Genomic DNA, 19,557 nt, shown 5'->3' with positions numbered 1-19,557 from the left:
TAATAAGTTTGCTTGAAACAGCAGCTTCATGCCTGACCTGTGGTGGTGCAGTCAGTGGATAAAGCGTAGACCTGGAAATGCCGAGGTCGCCGGTTCGAAACCCTGGGCTTGCCTGGTCAAGGCACATATGGGAGTTGATGCTTCCAGCTCCTCCCCCTTCTCTCTCTCTGTCTCTCCTCTCTCTCCCTCTCTGTCTCTGAGTCTCTCTCCTCTCTAAAAATGAATAAAAAAAAAAAAAAAAAAGAAACGGCAGCTTCCCCTAAGTCATTTGTCGATAGTAATATTCTAAGTCCTTGAGGGTTTTTCATCAGCCTCACTGTGGAATAATTCACATACAATAAAATTTTACCTATTTAAGTGCATAGTTCAATGAGTTTAGCAGTTTCTCATAAAGTTAAACATAACTGGATCATGTGACCCAGCCATCCCACTCCTAAATTTACCCAAGAGTAGTAAAAATGTGTGTTCAAACAAAGACTTGTATTTTAATGTTCATAGCAGCAATGAAAAGGGCCATGTAGAAAAGCCAAAATAAACTACAGAAAAATATTTAGAATTTGATGGATTTGGGGATATTACATCAATATATAAAAAATTTATTTCCACAGAGGAGCCTTGAATGGAAATTTACTGAAATATATATATAAGGAACAGATAATAAGTGATACATAGGACCAACCATAATAAAAGTTGTATGTAAACTTCATGAACAAAATTATAAAACATAAAGTAAATACATTAAAGAAAACCTTAATTAATGGAGGGACATACCATCTTTATATTAGGGAGACTGAATAAAGATTATTCATTCTCACCTAGTTTATAATTACATTATAATCAATTCCAATTTAATATAAAGATTAAAAAAGAGAAAGGCTCAATGATAACAAACAATTTTGAAGAAGAGAAATGAGGTAGGGATTTATCTTTTAGGATATTTGAATTTATTATTAAACTGCAGTAATTATAAAAGTAACTAGAATTATTAAACCATTGTAGTGGAGGGCAGACACGTTGGCTATTTAAGCAGAGCAAAGAGACCCCAACCAGACTATAGTCAGATGTATGACAAACCCTGCATTACTGAGTAGTGGGGAAAGGATGGATTATTCAGTAACTAGTGTTGGAATCCCTGGCTATCAGTATGGAAGAAGGATGAATTTAGAGCTTGATTTTACACCAGTCACTTTTACATCGTTCTTAAAACACAAAATGCATGAACCATAAAAAAAAAAATACACCTGAAATGAATATAATACTGAATATCAAGTGTAATTGAAAAGATAAATAAATTTGACATTAAAATGAAGTATTTCAATTACTGGCTGGAAAGACAGTGGCTTCCTGGAAGATGGTTGTTTGCACAGAAGGTTTTCTCCAATAGAGCACATGAAGAAAATGGTTCCAGTGCTCATATTCCTTCTCTGATGTCATATCCACAAGGAGCCAACAAGACGGAGGTGAGCTGGAAGGCTGGAATGCAGAGGGACAAGTCAGGTAGGATATAATGCCGAGTGAAGCCTTCAATATGCACATGTGTGGGGCTGAATGACTAGAGTGGCCTCTAAGATTGAGGCCACCATCTGAGCCCGCCCTGCCACTCCAGCATATTTTCCCACCCTTTCCTTCCTGGAGGAGAGGTAGTGGTGGAGGCGCCACTGCCAGGATCCTGGGGCAACTACCTCAACCTCTCTGGATCTTGGTTTCTTCTGCTGTACAGAGAAGTTTCACCCAGGGCACTAGTTCTCAAACTAGGCACCATGGAACATTTGGAGGTTCCAGAAGTTAATGGAGGGTTTTGGTAGGGAACATGAAAGTTCCAAAAGGAACCAGAGCTCTGAGAAACCCTCCCCTCTGACTCCAAGCTGACACCTTATTCTCCATTTGTAAGATTTTCATGTGATTTCTTCGTATGTGATCTCATCACTGAAATAAAAATTTGAGAATCCTTTTAAATATTTCCATCAAAAAAATGTGAGATGATAAAGCAGAAATCAATTTTTTTCTGCAGAAATAACAGATTAGTATTCAGAATAACAACTATAAATAAACAAGACTTAACAGAATAGAACAGAGTACAAAAGATATTAAGAATACTGAAAAAAAGTATCCTGATGAGAAATGCACACATAAAAATATACTGATGAGATACCCATTAAGTTTATAAAATTTAAAAAGTCAATGTTAAGGTCTTTTTAAAAAATTGATTAATTGATTTTAGAAAGACAGAGGAAGGGGAAGAAAGAGGGATGAAAGGAGAGAAGCATTTATTTGTTGTTCCACTTAGTTGTGCATTCATTGGTTGCTTCCCATATATGCCCTGACTGAGGATCAAACCTGGAACCTTGGTGTTTTGGGATGATGCTCTAACCAACTGAGCTAACTGGCCAGGGCTTAAATTTTGTTAAGGTTGTAGTCAACAAGAGGTCTCATATACTTCTGGCAGGAGTGCAATCAGTACAACCACTTTGCATATAATTTGGGAAAATCTCATAAGAGTGAAGATGTACATATCCTAAGAACTAGCACTACACACTGTGGCATATGCCTTAGATAAATTCCCTCACAAGTACTTAAAAAATATATAAGGATATTCATAGTATGCATAGTAACATTGCATTAAATTGCCCCCCCCCCAAAAAAATGGCAGTTACCATTGGTGAGAAATAAGCCTGGAGACGTAGACTGTTGTTACCATCCTAAAGAGTTTTCCTTGCATGCCCTGGCCGGTTGGCTCAGCGGTAGAGCGTAGGCCTAGCGTGCGGAGGACCGGGGTTCGATTCCCGGCCAGGGCACACAGGAGAAGCGCCCATTTGCTTCTCCACCCCTCCGCCGCGCTTTCCCTCTCTGTCTCTCTCTTCCCCTCCCGCAGCCAAGGCTCCATTGGAGCAGAGATGGCCCGGGCGCTGGGGATGGCTCTGTGGCCTCTGCCCCAGGCGCTGGAGTGGCTCTGGTCGCAACATGGCGACGCCCAGGATGGGCAGAGCATCGCCCCCTGGTGGGCAGAGCGTCGCCCCATGGTGGGCGTGCCGGGTGGATCCCGGTCGGGCACATGCGGGAGTCTGTCTGACTATCTCTCCCTGTTTCCAGCTTCAGAAAAATGGAAAAAAAAAAAAAAAAAAAAAAAGTTTTCCTTGCAAAACAGTGAAAAGTCATGGGGACAAGGATTTTATATTGTGAAGATGACTCCGTGATGTTTTAGAAGGGGAATTAGAAGAGAACAAAGCTAGAGGCAGGAGGACTTGTTAGGAAACAGTTATAGTGTCCAGAAGAGAAATGGCGCTCAAGGTAAAGAAACAACTGGTGATAAAGGGGACACAGAAAAGAGAAATATTACAGACATAGAAGCAACTGTTGACTGGCTAGGTAAGGAAAGGAAAAGAAAAGATGTTTATGTCCCGAATGGATGATAGTCACCCTATGTGGTGGATTCATCAGCCTGGGATCTGGGACCTGTATTCAAGTCAAAAGCATGTTACATTATTCATATTGCTTAGTGAATTAAAGACTACAGAATTGGTTTTTTGTTGTCTCTGAAAAGTGAGGAAGCACAATTATTAATATGAAATAACATATAATTGTGATGGACATAATAGACACTTATTTGCTCTCCACTCTTGCACTACCCTCTATTTGTGGAATTTATCCGTTTCCTAGGTAACAGTGCCTTCCTGTTCTGAGTCATGTAGTTTTAAATGAACTGAACTCAGGTGTGGACTCACTCCTTCCTATTCCCGGACTGACTGAGAGGTGAGCAGGCAACTGTAGGCTGGGAGCATAGTCTTCTGGGAAAGAGAAGCTTCTTTCCTTGTCTGCAGTAGTTTACCAGAAGAGACTCCTTTACTCGGTACAGTAGAATGTGAGGATGTGAATTTGGACTTGATAAAGTTATTCTGCCTGAGTGAAAAGCAGCACATGGAACCCAAAGAAGAAGCCAATGTCTCAAAATGGAAGACTGTTTAAAATGTAGGAGAAGCTTCTTTCAAATCCAGGATCACCTATGGACTTCTCATTTCCATGAGCTGATACACTGCTCTTATCATTAGAAAGACTTACAGGAATAATGATGTACCCAGAAAATTGTATGCACTATTTAGAAAAAAAAATGAGGCATTTCTTTAATTCTTTTATCACAGCAAAGAATTATTGAATCTGGTTTTTAACCATAACACTTTGATACATGAAAATGATATTATTATACAATTAAAACTAATTAAATTCTAAACAGTAGGTATCAATAGCTTTTAAATTTTCAGGCCTAAACTATCATTTAACAATATAAAGGAGCTTTTAAAACCTGTTACATAAAGTTGCATAGAGTTTACTACAAACCATTAGCATTTAAGATTAGGATATAAAAAGACAATTCTACTTCCCCATTTTATTAGGAAGGTGAATCAGGATGAGTAGAAAAATACACAGAAAAGCTCAAACAAAGAAAATTACACATTTTTAACAAGAGTTAGTCATAAGAATGTTTGAAAAGTTGTTAGCTTTCCCCCTCTTAGTGGTGTTAGTTGATTTTAAGCTGTAAAAGCTGAAGTTAAAGGAGACATGTGTTTTTGAATTGTTTTGATATAGCTTCAAAGTTATAAATGTTATAAAGTAGTCAATGTTAAAATATATTTGGTAGTTTAACAATAACATTTTGTTTCCAGGATAATGTTCTCACACTTTATAGCTTTAAGAATGTACTTTACTCATGGGAACTGAAAACTTTATGCTATGAGAAACTAAAGGAAAAAAGTTCAAAAGGTAGTCCATGACTTTTCTGAGGGGGAGAGGGGAGGTGGGGATTAGAAAACGGATAAGACTGTTTAGATTATATTGTTCTCTGATTTAGTGAAAAAAAAATGCTAATGAATATAAGTTAACCTCAGGTTATCAACAGTCTTGTTCAAGATAGATTTATGGTAAAAATAGACTACTGAACTGTCTTGGTAAATTTTTAAACATGTGTTTGGATGAGTTACAAATAACATCCTCTACCCTTAGGTCAAAAGGAATATGTGAACTCAAATTTTTTAGATAAGAATACTTATTATAGTTTTAGCTTCTATACTTCCTATTAAAATAACTATATAAGTATATACAATTCTGTTTTTATTCTAAATATGTAAGCACATTCATTTTTTAAACATATTTAAAGTAACACATGTTCCTTTTATTTTCATTTGGAAACTTTTTAGAAGTACAAAGAACAAATTGCACCCAGAAATAAGCTCTGTTAATATTGTGGTATATATAATTTTTAAATTTTTATATGTGGATATTTATGTGGATTGTGTGGGTTATTTAGAAATGGAGATTCTATTTTAGGTATAATTTTAATTTTTTTTATAGATCTCATGAGCATTTTCCATGTCATTAAATATTTTTAAATGCAAAAGCTATTTCAATAGCTACAAAATTTTCTCTTTTAAAAGTGTAATAAACATTTGTCCTTCTTCAGTGTGCTGGGCATAACACCATTATTTTAAAAATAATATCTCTATTGTGTGTTCTGCTGGTTTCTAAAGGTCCTAAGTATAGGGTGGGATGAAAGTAGATTTACAGTTGTGAGTACATGATAAACAAGAGTTTCTTTCTTGTATTATTAATATTATACATATTATTTTCCATATGAACAACAATAAACCTACTTTTGACCTACTCTGTATTAAAAAATGCCATGATAAATGTTTCTACATGTAAATTTTTGATGTCACTATTATTTCCTTAGGAAATGTGTTTAGGGTATGCTGTGATTAAGGTAGTTGATATCTATTTGTGACTTTATGTCCACAGAAGTCACTCTTCTATAGGAGTTTTTGCTTAAATGTAAACTCACCACAACTGAGTATTTTTATTTATTTTAAAATTTTTTTCCATTGATTTGAAAGAAAGAAAAGGAAAGGGAAGGGAGAGATTAGCATCAACTAATTGTTTCATATATATTTTTGAAATCTTCCCATTGAAGAAAGAGAGAAGCATCAACTTGTTTCACTTAGTTATTCCATTTAGTTGTGTCCTCATTGACTCATTGACTGCTTCTCGTGCATGCTCTGACCGGGGATGAACCCACGACCTCTGGCACACCGGATCGATGCTTTTTACACTGAGGCATCTTGCCAGGGCAAATATTTTTATTTTTAAAATCTCTATTAGTTGGTACATAAATTATTTCATCATTATATTTACTCCTTTTGTTTTTATCATTAAAGTAGGACAATTGCAGAGGTTTCTGATCCCCATGGCTCTTTACCTGAGCCTCATTCCCCAAAGGAAAAAACTATTTTAACTGTTCCTTCTGGTGTCTATCTATTTCTAAATAATGTGGTTATAGTTTTTGTTTGTTTTGTCTGCTTTAGGCATTATTTTTGGACTACCTATTATGGAAGAGGAAGAAATAGCAGGCTAATTCCTATCTATCCATACTACCAATGTTTATACCATAGTTGAATCTGTCATTTTGTGTTTTCTTCCTAGAATCTTCCCATACGGAGGACTCCATCTTCTTGTTCCAAACTGGGCTGGCTGCTCTCTAGGCCCACTCCGTACAATTCCTCATGAAATTTTCCTTGGCCTCTCTCCTGTGTTTCATCTCTGTTTCTTGGCTCTCGCGTCGTCCTTTTCTTGCCGTACTCCGATGGTTTAGTGGTGCTCATTCATGTAGTCCACAGGCTCTCCGGCGCTCTGCCTGGAAGGCTGGCTCCCTCCTCAGCTCCAGCTCTTCCAATGGCTATCTCCCAACCTATGGCTTTTTCCTTCTCGCTGCATAGGCAGCACTTGCCCATTTGATTCTCATATTTGAGAAATCTGTTAAAACCTCTGTTAAGAGCTCGCTCTGACCCATACTCTCCATTTGGGCTTATCACTTTAATATTCTTTTATTGTCATGATAAATCAGAGCTATGGAGGTGGGAAAATACATGCTTTCTTGAAATATAAAGCCCACTTCATTAAATAAAACATTGTTATTGACTCTCCCCACAGCCACCTGTATTAGTCTTTTTTTATTCTTTTTGTAATCTCTCTTCCAGTTAACTACTTCCGTTTGTAGGTGATGGAATGTCTAAGGAATCTGCTTCAAATGTTGGCTGGCTCTGCTGTGAGCATGGTCTTTCCCTTTGCTTCAACTCAGAATTAAGACTTTTGATCCCTGTTTTCACTTTAGGAGTCATGTGAAGACAGTCTTATATTTTATCATAGTGGTGCACAACTAGGCTGTAGGTTCTCCAGGAACACTATACAGGGGGAATTTGAATATATATTAAATGAAGAGACTTTCTCTCAAATGAGTTTGCATTCATTTTATTTTTAGACAACCTACACAGCATCTTTTCTTAAAAACCATGCCTCCGCTCCAAAGAAATCAAGGTCAAAATAAATAAAGAACTCAAGAGAACATCAGTCCCGTTTATCCTAGTCCTGGTGTGTGGATGAAAAGCAGCAGTCAGTTGTGATGACAGGTGATAGATTCAAATTGTCAAATTTGCTAACATTTTCCCAGTTCTGAACCGTCCTTAAAAAGAATCATACGTGGACTCACACCATCCTCACTGTAGTCCTGCAGAGCAAGCCTGCCATGTGGATTCATGTTTTCACCCATAAAGAACTAGTGGTTTTTGAAATTAGCAATGATGTGTTGGATTTGTTCTGCAGTTCTTGTCATAAAAAGCTATACTCTTTCTGGTCTCTGTTCTTCAAGTTTCCCTTTCATTGATTTCATGTCATCTTTCATGTACTTTCTGTAAGCTTCTTTAGTGAAGCTGGTTTCCTGTACATTATGGTGCCTGACAATGTCAACAGCAGTGATGACTGTTTTTGTACCTTCACCCTCCCACCTCCAGTGGAGGCATCTCCACTAATAAGCAAGTCATCAATGTCACCCTCTGTACTACTGACCACCTTCCCTTCTACCTCCAGGCACAGCGCATCTCTGATTTCCCAGATCTTGCAGATGCCCAACAACATCTCAACATGGCTAATGGGGTCTGGGTAGGTGATCATGATGGCCACTGGAAGGAGATGACACCCATGGTGGCTTAGCAGGAACCGGAGTGCAGCTGGCGTGGCGCTGAAGGGTTTAGGGGGTGCAAAGGGCATTGGGTGGAAAGAGTTTTATTGACTTTAGAAAAAAAATACAGTTAGTCAAATCACTGAAGAAAAATTCAAATGTTACAGACATACCAAAGTAGCCCATCCTCACTTTCCTCCCACTGTCTATTAAGTCCACACGTAGGTGAAGTGTTGTATGTCTAATATAGTGATAAGGACAAGCATTGGCAGAGAATAGGAGGAACGAAGACATAGTTCAACAGTGAAAGTAGCAGGGAAAGAGGTGGGCAAGGCAAATGAGCTAACTTTTTATAGGGTCGGTAGAAAGATCACCAAGGAGAAAATAAAGCCCCCAAATCCAAGACCCCTACTCTTGTGTTGATTGTACATTCTCAGCAGAACAATGTCACTCCTTTCAGTGGAGTAAGAGAAAGCAGTGGCAATAGAAAAAAAGGGGAAATGATGATAGTATTTGCTTAGTCTTTGAACATGCGATACTGGCAACACACTAGATTCATTCTATTTATTGCATCAACCACATCTTATAAACACATTTCCATAGGCCATATGTAACAGACCTTGGCTCCATTCACTGCATTTATTGACTCTTCAAATTGCTAACATATCATTTTTTTTCACATCATTTTCATCAAATAAAATTCACTTTAATTTTTATGAGCATATTTAAAACAAAAAATATCTGCCCAAATGGTCTGGGTCTCCAAGTGGCAGAGATTTTATATGCTTCATATGTGAACTGACAAAACTCTCAGGCAATGTATGCATAATCACGACCACTTACTGTTCTGGTTCAGATGTTTGCTCAGTATATGGGGCCTCAGCCTAAATAGAAAACTATTATATCAAGCGATGTATTTTTGGAGTAATAAACAATTGTGTTCCTAATTGGAAGGAAATGATGCTTAGAATTGAACCTGTTGCCTTCCTGAAACTGAAGGCTGGAACATATGGAGACATTCCTCTCTAACAAACACATTTGTGAATAAAAAAATCCACCGGGACTCTGAGTCCTTTTTGTGGAAGGCAGAGTTCTTAGGAATTTACTGGAAATGGAAAATTGATTACATTGGCCACAGAGGACATTTATATTTATAGAAACACTTTAGATAAGACTTTGAAAAGCCAGAAAAGAAATCACTTTTTGGAGATTTCAGAAAAGTGTTGTAATCTTTTTCATTTTTAATTGACATAAATAAGATTGTTATATTAATATTGACAGAAATTCGGTGCTTAATTGATGATTTTAACTGAAAAGGATGAATTGCTCTAACATGGGTTTACCATTTATCTTTACTATATATAGTTTGATTTTGTGGTCTGGCAAATGCCCAATAGCCATTTATCTAGTATGCATACCTTTCCACAGCTGGATTTTCAAATATGATTATGAAGTTCATATGACAGAGCTATCCTGAAAATAAATATGTCAGCAGGCTTTGCTTTATTTTATGCATTTATTCTGGATGTAACATAACTTGATACAAACACAGACATTTTGCCAGAGCTATTCAAGTGTAGCATCGTTGGAGATTGCAGAGGTGATTTAGAAACACCTGGGTTGGATATTTATATCTATGCCTTAAACCTAAAAGCCTTGCAGTTTTATAGTCCCTTTGGGGAAAGACAGGAACTACATTAACACTTGTTAGTGTAACAGTCAATGCACTGCAGAGAAAGACTTTGTAAAAAATTATGCAAAAACATATAAAGGGAAGATTAAAAAGAAATAACATTTGATCACCCTTTATAGGTTTAGGAACATAGTATTTTAGAATAGTTTTTAGAAATATAGCTTTTATATTTTGGACCTTGGGAGCATGAAGAAAAGATGCATTGGAATAAAATTCTAAAAATCATATTCGCATGAGTATCATTGTCTGCAGTAGTATTTAATGGGATGTAGTTAAGAGACACAGCTAATGTCAAAACAATAATCAACAAGGAATTCTGCTCAAGCTTGCTCTGTGTGGTCCTCTTGGAATCTTTGTCTCCTAAATATTATTTCCACACTCTCTTCCCTCCCTCCCTCCCATCTATTTGGTCCAACTTGATACCACACAAGATAAAAAGCTCACTTAATTTGATAGAATAGGAGCTGAGAGATGACTAGGGGGAAGAACAAAGAAGTTTCTTTATCAGCAAAATATTTATATTTAATACTCAGCATCTGGAGAAGCACCTCTACCCTTCTTGTCAAGAGCAGTAATTTTTGGCCAGAGTAATAGGAGTGCAGCACTGTAGCCGGTGATGTCAACATTTTTTCAAAGTGGGAAGTCTTCAAGGCTATGATGTAATTCATTAGTGCCCAACTTTTGAAAAAAGCCTTCCTCCCACAAGCTAATCTTTAACAATAACATTGATTATTGCTAACATATTTGAGTACTTGCTCTTCCTGGGCACAGAGTAGATTACATATATTATCTCATTTAAACCTAACAATCCTGTTACATAGGTACTTGTGTTATTCAATGTAACTAAATGAGATAACTTTATCAATTATCTGTTATAACACACTACCTCCAAAATTAGTGGCTTAAAATACCAACCCTGTATTGAGCTCATGATTCTGTGGGTGGTGATTTGGGGAAGGAGCTTCATTGGCTGGTTGTTTGTCTTGACCAGGTTTAGCTGATCTGGCTGAGCTCTATGAACTTGTGATGAGCTGGTGAGTCAGCTGGAGCCTCGCTGGTCTGTAAAAGCCTTCGCTAACACAACAGGGTCTCTCTACAAAGCTTCTCATTCTCCCGCCTACCAACCCAGGCTTGGTCATGTGTTCATCATCCTGAGGCCCAGGCTTGGAACTGGCACAATCACCTCATTTCTAGTGTGTTCTGTTGGTTAAAGTCTCAAGGTCTGCCAGGTTTCAAAGGATAGGGAAATTGTATCTTGGCAGGACTTTCAGTTTGACCATTTTTGCATTTAACTATTGTTTCTGAATCAAAGAGAGATGCCCTTACTTGCCAAATATCACACAGTTAATTAGTAACCAGACTCTCACACACCGCTGGTAGGATTTGTACAGTCACTTTGAAAAAACAGTTTGGCATTTTTGGAGTTGTTTGTCTTATTAAATTTTAAGAGTTCTTTATATATGCTGGATACAAGTTTTTCATCTGACATATGTGTTGTGCAGATTTTTTTCCAGTTCTTGGCTTGTATTTTTATTTTCTTAATGGAACTTTTTTTTTATAGAACGAACGTTTTTTATTTTAATGAAGTCCCATTTACCAAGTATTCTATTTTATGTCTGTTTCTTTGGTGTTCTGTGGAAGACTGAATGAGCGAATGAGAAGTGGTTGCGAAGAGTCAAAGTGTAGTTCTAGCAGTCTAAGGGTATAGTCTGAAGTGATGCAAATTTTTTATTTAAAAACAAATTTTGCATTCTACTTAATAAAATAAACTTACTTGCCTTAACATAAAAATACTTTACATATGAGCAAGTGTATCTGATGTTCCAAGGTCAAAGCCCATGTTTATTCCCTGGCACAGGGCTGTCCACCTTCAGCACATAAGAACCCTAGGTTGAGAATCATAGAACTGAGTGGCCATTTGCCTTAGAAACTAATGCTATTATTCATAATGAGTTTCATTATAGATAACAGTAAGAAGGCTACAATTAAAAGGGGAATTGCTAATGTAGTGTATATCTATATAATGAAGTCTTAATCTTTTCTGACCCTCAATATGAATTTTCTATGTAGATTCAACTATTCAACTGCTTAAATATGTCCAAGCTACTAATAAACCTTCTGGAATGAATAGCAGATGAACAACTGAATATAAATGAAAACAGATGCCTCAAAGAAGAGGATCCACAATTGTCATCAACTCTTCACGATCACTACGTTTTCTCTAACAACCTCATATGCCCACAGCACATTGCCAAAGTTTATTGACTTCTTCCAAAATTTCTGTATGAAATTATTATTATGATCTCATAGAGTTCAGGATTACTGACTGCAGAGCACGCTTCTCCAGGATGTTTTTTCAAAGGAGCTGGTACCCCCAGGAGTGTTGGGGGAGGGAGGCTCACATGCAGTTGAGGACATTACTAGCCTAACCCCTGCTGAATGATCTCAGAATCTTCCAAAGCTTGACTCCTTTTAAATATAAGAATCTGGAGTCTTTCCATGATCCAAAGACACAAGGCAAGCAGAAAAGGATACCCACTGACCTTGTATTTGATATCCACATTATTGTGCCTTTAAGATATATATTTCTTAAACTGACCTATTGAAATATCAATATTCTTCTGAATATGTGCACATACTTGCACAATAAAGGTCTTCATGATCTATGAGGAAAGATGGGTTCTCGTACAACATAAATCCAAATAGCATAAAGCAGGGCTTTCTGCTCTGGAGCTATTTGCTTTTAATTTAATGTATGTTTAAATGTGTGTTTGAAACGATGTTTAAGAAGTGATAGTATAGTGATGGTAGCACACAATGTGAACTAACTTACCACCATTGGACTGTACACTTAACAATGGTTAAGATGGTAAGTTCTGTGTTATTTGTATTTTACCACAATTAAAACTTTTTAATAAAAAATAGAAGGGATAGTAGGTTAAATGGGAAATAACTAAATGTGGCACCTGGGACTGAGTTTTTATCCTTATTGGACAGACCCTAGGAGACAAAATTAATTTCCTACCTTGTTTCTGCACACACATCGGATTGATTTAACTGTTTAAATAATCTCCTGGGTCTATAGCCCAGATTCTATTTCTTTTTTTCTGAAAAATACTGTTGTCTTTCAAAGACAGCTTAAGAGCAGAGAGATACAGTCAGACACACATGCATAGAGCGACCAGAACACACACAGATGGTGGGTTGTGAGGGGAGCAGTAAAGGAGGGATGTGATTATGAGAAACTCCAGTTAATTATTATTATTATTTTGCCTAGAAGCAGATATGTATTGAAAATATATGCTTACTATAATAACTGCTAAAATTACAGTTCATTTTGATACGAAAATGTCAATCTCGAAATCTAATTTTAGGCAACTGTTCACCAAGCAGAATCATCACAAATATCTGTGTGTTTTGATGTTCTTATTTCTCTGATTGACTGTGCTAGTTACTTTAAACATTTGCTAGCACTCTCTGTAACATATCACAACATGTGACTGGAATAAAGGCTGGTTGTTAAGGTTTAGTACCAAAAGTATTTGAAAATGCTGAATGTTTCTTTGTTCCTTTACAATGATTCCTTGCTTTGTGGCTTTTATGCCTCAGAATCAAGAATCAAGTAGCTCACTAGGTTTGTGATACAGTTATTAAAGTTTATGTATTATATAGGAATATGTTATCATTATATATATATATATTTTTTTTTTAGTAAAAGGAGGGGAGGCAGAAAGTCAGACTCCCACATGCGCCCCAACAAAGATCCACCTGGCAAGCCCACTAAGGGGATCAATGCTCTGCACATCAGGGGCCATTACTCGGTTGCAACTGGAGCCATTTTTTAGTGCCTGAGGTGGAGGCCAAGGAGCCAGCCTCAGTGCCTGGGGCCAACTCATTTGAGCCAATCAAGCCATGGCTGTGGGAGGGAAAGAGAGAGAGAGAGAAGAGGTAGGGATGGGGAAACAGATGGTCGCTTCTCCTATGTGCCCTGACTGGGAATCGAACCAGGGACATTCACATGCCAGGCCGACACTCTACCACTGGGCCAACCATCCAGGGCCACATAAAATTTTAAAGCACAAGATTTCTTTGAGAAATTACCAATGAATTTAATAACAAAGAGACTAACAATCCCTAATCTCATATCCATCAGCAGTCATAGCCATTTCTGCCCTGCTTCACCAGACCCAAGCAAACAATAATTTATAGTACTTTCTGTCTTCATAGATTTGCTTATTTTGTATACATGGAATTACACAAGATGTGATGTGGTCATATGTGATTGGCATCTTTCACCTAAGATAATCGAGTCTAATTTATTGTCTAACTCCACGTCACATACACACATAGAATTTAAAAGCAGTAGTTTTTGAATTATGGATATTTGGAAATGTTCTTAATTCTGAAGAACTGTCCAGCATTAACATAAATGGCTAGATTTTTTAAAATTAATTTTAATGAGGTGACATTGATCAATCAGGGTACATAGGTTCAGAGAAAACATCTCCAGGTTATTTTGACATTTGATTATGTTGCATACCCATCACCCAAAGTCATATAATCTTCTGTCACCTTCTATCTGGTTTTTTTTTGTATCCCTCCTGTCCCCTCCCCTCTCTCACCCCCCTAACCCCGGAACTACCACACTTTTGTCCATGTCCTTGAGTCTCATTTTTATGTCCCACCTATGTATGGAATCATATAGTTTTTAGTTTTTTCTGATTTACTTATTTCACTCAGTATAATGTTATCAAGGTCCATCCATGATGTTGTGAATGATTCGATGTCATCATTTCTTATAGCTGAGTAGTATTCCATAGTATATATGCACCACATCTTCTTTATCCAGACATCTATTGAAGGGGCTTTTTGGTTGTTTCCATGTCTTGGCCACTGTGAACAATGCTGCAATGAACATGGGGCTGCATGTGTCTTTACATACCAGTGTTTTTGAGTTATGAGGGTATATTCCCAGTAGAGGGATTGCTGGGTCATATAGTAGTTCTATTTTTAATTTTTTGAGGAACCACCATACTTTCTTCCATAATGGTTGTACTACTTTACATTCCCACTAACAGTGGATGAGGGTTCCTTTTTCTTCACAGCCTCTCCAATACTTGTTATTACCTGTCTTGTTGATAATAGCTAATCTAACAGATGTGACGTGGTATCTCATTGTAGTTTTGATTTGCATTTCTCTAATAGCTAATGAAGATGAGCATCTTTTCATATATCTGTTGACCATTTGTATTTCTTCGTGGGAGAAGTGTCTGTTCATGTCCTCTTCCCATTTTTTTATTGAATTGTTTGCTTGTTTGTTGTTGAGTTTTATGAGTTCTTTGTATATTTTGGATATTAGGCCCTTATCTGTGCTGTTGTTTTGTTGTCAGTTTCTTTTTCTGTGCAAAAGCTTCCTAGTCTGATGTAGTCCCATTTATGATTTTTCTTTTTTAAGAAAGACAGAAATAGGTGAACAGACAAGGACAGACAGAAAGGGAGAGAGATGAGAAACATCAAGTCTTCATTGCAGCACCTTAGTTGTTTATTTATTGCTTCCTTATATGTACCTTGACTGGGGCACTGGCTCCAGTTGAGTAAGTGATGTCTTGCTCAAGCCAGTGACTTTGGGCTCAAACCAGCAACCATGGGGTCATGATCCCTCTCTCAAGCTGGCGACCTCATGCTAGTGAGCCCTCAGTCAAGCTGGATGAGCCTGCGCTCAAGCTGGCAACCTTAGGGTTTCAAACCTGGGTCCTTAGTGTTCCAGGTCAATGCTCTATCCACTGTGCCACTGCCTGGTCAGGTATAGCTAGATTTTTTTAAAGGTTAAAATTTACTTTATTTTTTTTAGTTTAAAATATTTTTCTGAGTTTAGTAAATAGCTCTATCTCCCAAAGACAACTTCTCTTAATACAAGTTTTCTTCTAGGCTTTTTTCTTTTTTTGCTTCATTTTGACACAACTGTAACCATATTCTACATAGTTTATACCCTTCATTTTAAACTTAAAATTAAACAAATCTTTCCTATAACATTACCAAAATGACATGCATATAATTGAAAAACCCAAATCATTATGCCATTATTATTTTAGTTAATGCTATAATATTGCATTTTTAAGTTTGCTGCCATAAAAATGCTCTCATGAACACCTTACTACATAAAATATTCACAATTTCTTTTACTTAGAGTATTAGTCAGAGTTCAACCAAGAAGCAGAACTAGCAGGAGAGCTATCATAACAGATTCATTGCAAAGAACTGACTTCCTGATTCTGGCGCGTTGGAGTGACACTCGAACCAAGTGAGTTATCCAGCCAGGGCTCTCCTGATTCTGGAGGCTAACAAGGCACATGTGGAATCTTTCAGGAAGGCTGCCAGGGACAGCAGTCTGCAACTCTCTGGAATGGGCTGAAACTGCAGTTCCAGAAGCAGAATTTCTTCTGAAAAGGCTCAGATGCATTTCCAGCCTTTTAACTGATTGAATCAGGCCCACCCAGGTTACCTAGTATAATCCCTTTTACTAACAGTCAGCTGATTATGGACTCTAATCACATCTAAAAAAAAAATGCCTTCACAGTAACACCTGAATGAGTGTTCCTGAGTAACTGAGAACTATAGCGTAGCTGGGGTGATACACCAGAAGACCATTAGGGTTATATGTTCAGAAGTAGAATTCTTGAGTCAAAATGAATAAATTTTTTTTAAATCTGATATGTATATTCAATTATTTTACTAAAGGGTCATGGGAATCTTCTATGCTTTCCCACTTTAGCCCTACCTTTCTTTGGGGTAAGTACCAGACTGCCTCCTCTACTAGACTATGGATCAATAACACAGTTGAGAGTGCCTCTAAAGTAAGACAGTGTTAGTGTCTCAAGATAAGCACATATCCTGGCAGTAAGTATGTAAGGACCCTGCTTTCCCAGGACATTGTTCTGCCTTCTTTATGTCAACATCTGGCCCCCTGAGCACTGTGCAAGCCTTACTGAGTAACTGCCCAGATCCATTCACAGGTGGGGATATAAATTTGTACTGTATTTATTATTTACTCTTTATAAGAAATGTAGTAGACATTTTGGGAGGAGATAGAAGTATTAACCCTGTCCTCATAAAGTCTAAAGTTGATACAGTAATTTTAAAGTAAATATTTGATGTTACATTCATGTTAAAGTTCATTTCTATATATTTCTCTAACAAACAGGGCTACATCATGTCTTTAAAATCCATATAAGTATACATAAATATCAGGCCTTTATGAAGCTCCCTGTTGTTTCAGTAAATCTAGGTAGAGGTCCATATTTTACCTTTAGAGTCCTTATTGTCAGGCAGAGGTTAGGAGAGTGATAAATTTTTTTTTTTTTGTAAGTTGAATTCTTAGTTCTACTACATACTATTTTTTATTTCTCTTTTTGGAGTTATTTTTGGTGAGTTTTTGTACTATTTTTTTTAAAACCTGGACAAACAATCCCCCTAAACCTCCATTTTCTCACTTGTAAAACGAAGATAACAAGATTACACTATCTCTCTTGTGTGGGGGTATGAGGATTAAATGAGTCGACACATATAAAAGTTACGGTATACATGCTGACACGTGATGTGTGTGTCTGAGTATTCGCCCTTCATATTTTTTGCTTTCTTTCTGCCTCCTCAGCCACAACCTCAACTTTTCGAATCATTTAGGGGCAAGACAGAAAGTAGACCTGGCTTGAAAATCGTTTTTGTTTTTTTTTCCTATTTCTTCAAAGCCTCAAATCTTCAGAGGATTTAAGTTTTAAAGAAAGCAGGAAAAGGGGAGGGGTGTAACTTGAAGACAGAGATAGCATGCTTTGGAAAAGCATAAAAAGACAAATGCTCTCCGGAGTGCCCAGAGGGTCCCCACAGCTGAGGATGAGGAGGGAGCTCATGGGTCCTGAGAACAGAGGTATTTGCATGCTTAGTGACAGCGTCTGAAAAGCTGGGACTACCAAGAGGATGGCCACTGCAGAGCCTCCAGGATGGGTGGGGGACCTTAGGAAGTGTCACAGTAGATTCTTAAGGAGCTGTAAGAGCTCCAAAGAGCTGCCAAAGCTGAAACGCTTGTCCTGAGCCCTATAGGGCCAAAAGATAACTCTGGCAATTACCAGGATGGTAACAGATGGCCAGAAGTCCTTGATGTCATTTCACGTGACCCAGAACCAAAACATAACTCTGGGTGGGGCAGGAACAAACTTTCACAACACTGATACGTTTCACAGTTGCCCAATGAGATCGGGCTTGGACATTGAAGTTTGATTGATTTTTAAAAAAATAAAGAAGTGAAATGAGACTTTACTTATGAACCAAGATTCACATCCCATACACACTCAAAAGAGTAACCTTAATAACTATGATTTAGCTTAAAAAGGGGGGAGCATTTTCTGGGCCTTTATCAATTAGTTGTATCTAATTTCAAGAATTTTGAATCTTTTCCACTGGTGTTCACTTCCAAATATGCTAAAAATCCTTCCTATCCTCAAACAACAACCACTGATGTCTCTTGAGCCAACTATCCATCAAGTTTTTATATCCTGCCTTTCTTTTTTTAATCACATTTATTAAGAATGCAGTCACAGGTGATGTGCCCACTTTCTTAATTAACTCCCATGTCCTGCCTAACTAATTGCAGTTTGCATTATTTTGTTCACTGAGGAACTAGTAAAAGTAGTCCAAATCCAAACAATTTTTTTTTTGTTCTGCATCTTCTATAACCTCTAAGTATCATTTGATACTGTATGCCACTCCTTAGTCAAAGATACTTGTTTTAAGACTTCACCTGGTGACGAGCACCACGCAGGGCGGCGCTGACTCAGCACTGGCCCGCACCAAAGCCTCCATCTCGGAGCTCCAGCTCGCCTGCGTCTACTCAGCCCTCACGCTGCATGACTATGAGGAGGTGACTAAAGCAGCTGGTGAAAATGCTGAACCTTTCTGTCCAGGTCTGTTTACGAAGGCTCGTCTTTGTCAACATCGGGAGCCTCATCTGCAGTGTAGGGGCTGGTGGGTCTGCCCCAGAGCGGGTGCTGCCCCAGCAGGAGGTCCTGCCCCTCCTCCCTGCTGCCCCGGGTCAGGAAGAGGATGGAAGCAAGGAAAGAAGAATCTGAGGAGCCTGGCGATGAGATGGCTTTGGTCTTTAAGACTAAACCTCTTCTGTAACACATTCGATAACAAACTGAACTCTGAGAAAAAACAAAGACTTAAGACTTTATTTTGCTTTACGAGCAGTTTTAGGTTTACAACAAAATTGACAGGTAAGTACAGAGTTCCCATACAAGCCCCCCAGAAGCACAGCCTCTCCCCACGGTCAACATCATCACCCGAATGGTACTTTTATTCTTTTATTCAAAGATGAATCTATATTGATTTATCATAATCACCCTAAGTCCATAGTTTACCTTAGGGTTCATGCTTGGTTTGGACAAATGTACACATATGTCTATCATTATAATATCATATGGAGTATTTGCCCCAAAAGATTTATTTTTTTAATCCATCATTGTACAGAGAGATATTTTAAAAACAATCTATAAAGCAATATAGCTGCAAATAGAAGTCATACTACCCTTCCTTCTTGAGACCTGCTGCCATGTTTTATCTTCTACTGTTCAGTTAATTCCCTTATGCTCTTACTCTCTTGTGCTAAGACTCTGTCATTCCTTGTTTGTTTTTTTTTCTCAACTCTCAAATCCAAGAGAATGCCAATTTTTTTATACCTAAGAAAGATATTTTAATTACTCCTCTTCCTACCACTTTCTACTAGAATAAGCAGCTCTCATTTCTATTACAATTAGAATACTTAATAACCCTAATGATTTTCCTGTTGTTACCAGATATGTATTCTCTAGTGATT

General features: G+C 37.6%; 2 pseudogenes; one reads left to right on the top strand and one right to left on the bottom strand.

Annotated features, from left to right (window-relative positions):
- Positions 1-7,477: 7,477 nt before the first annotated feature.
- On the bottom strand, positions 7,478-7,992 carry LOC136320235 (translationally-controlled tumor protein-like; annotated as a pseudogene).
- A 4,557-nt stretch (positions 7,993-12,549) lies between these two features.
- Positions 12,550-18,863, top strand: LOC136321035 (large ribosomal subunit protein P1 pseudogene; annotated as a pseudogene).
- The last annotated feature ends 694 nt before the right edge of the window (positions 18,864-19,557 follow it).

Source organism: Saccopteryx bilineata, chromosome 1 (genome assembly GCF_036850765.1).
Source record: "Saccopteryx bilineata isolate mSacBil1 chromosome 1, mSacBil1_pri_phased_curated, whole genome shotgun sequence".
Classification (NCBI taxonomy): Eukaryota; Metazoa; Chordata; class Mammalia; order Chiroptera; family Emballonuridae; genus Saccopteryx; species Saccopteryx bilineata.
This window is presented reverse-complemented; position numbering and strand designations above follow the sequence as displayed.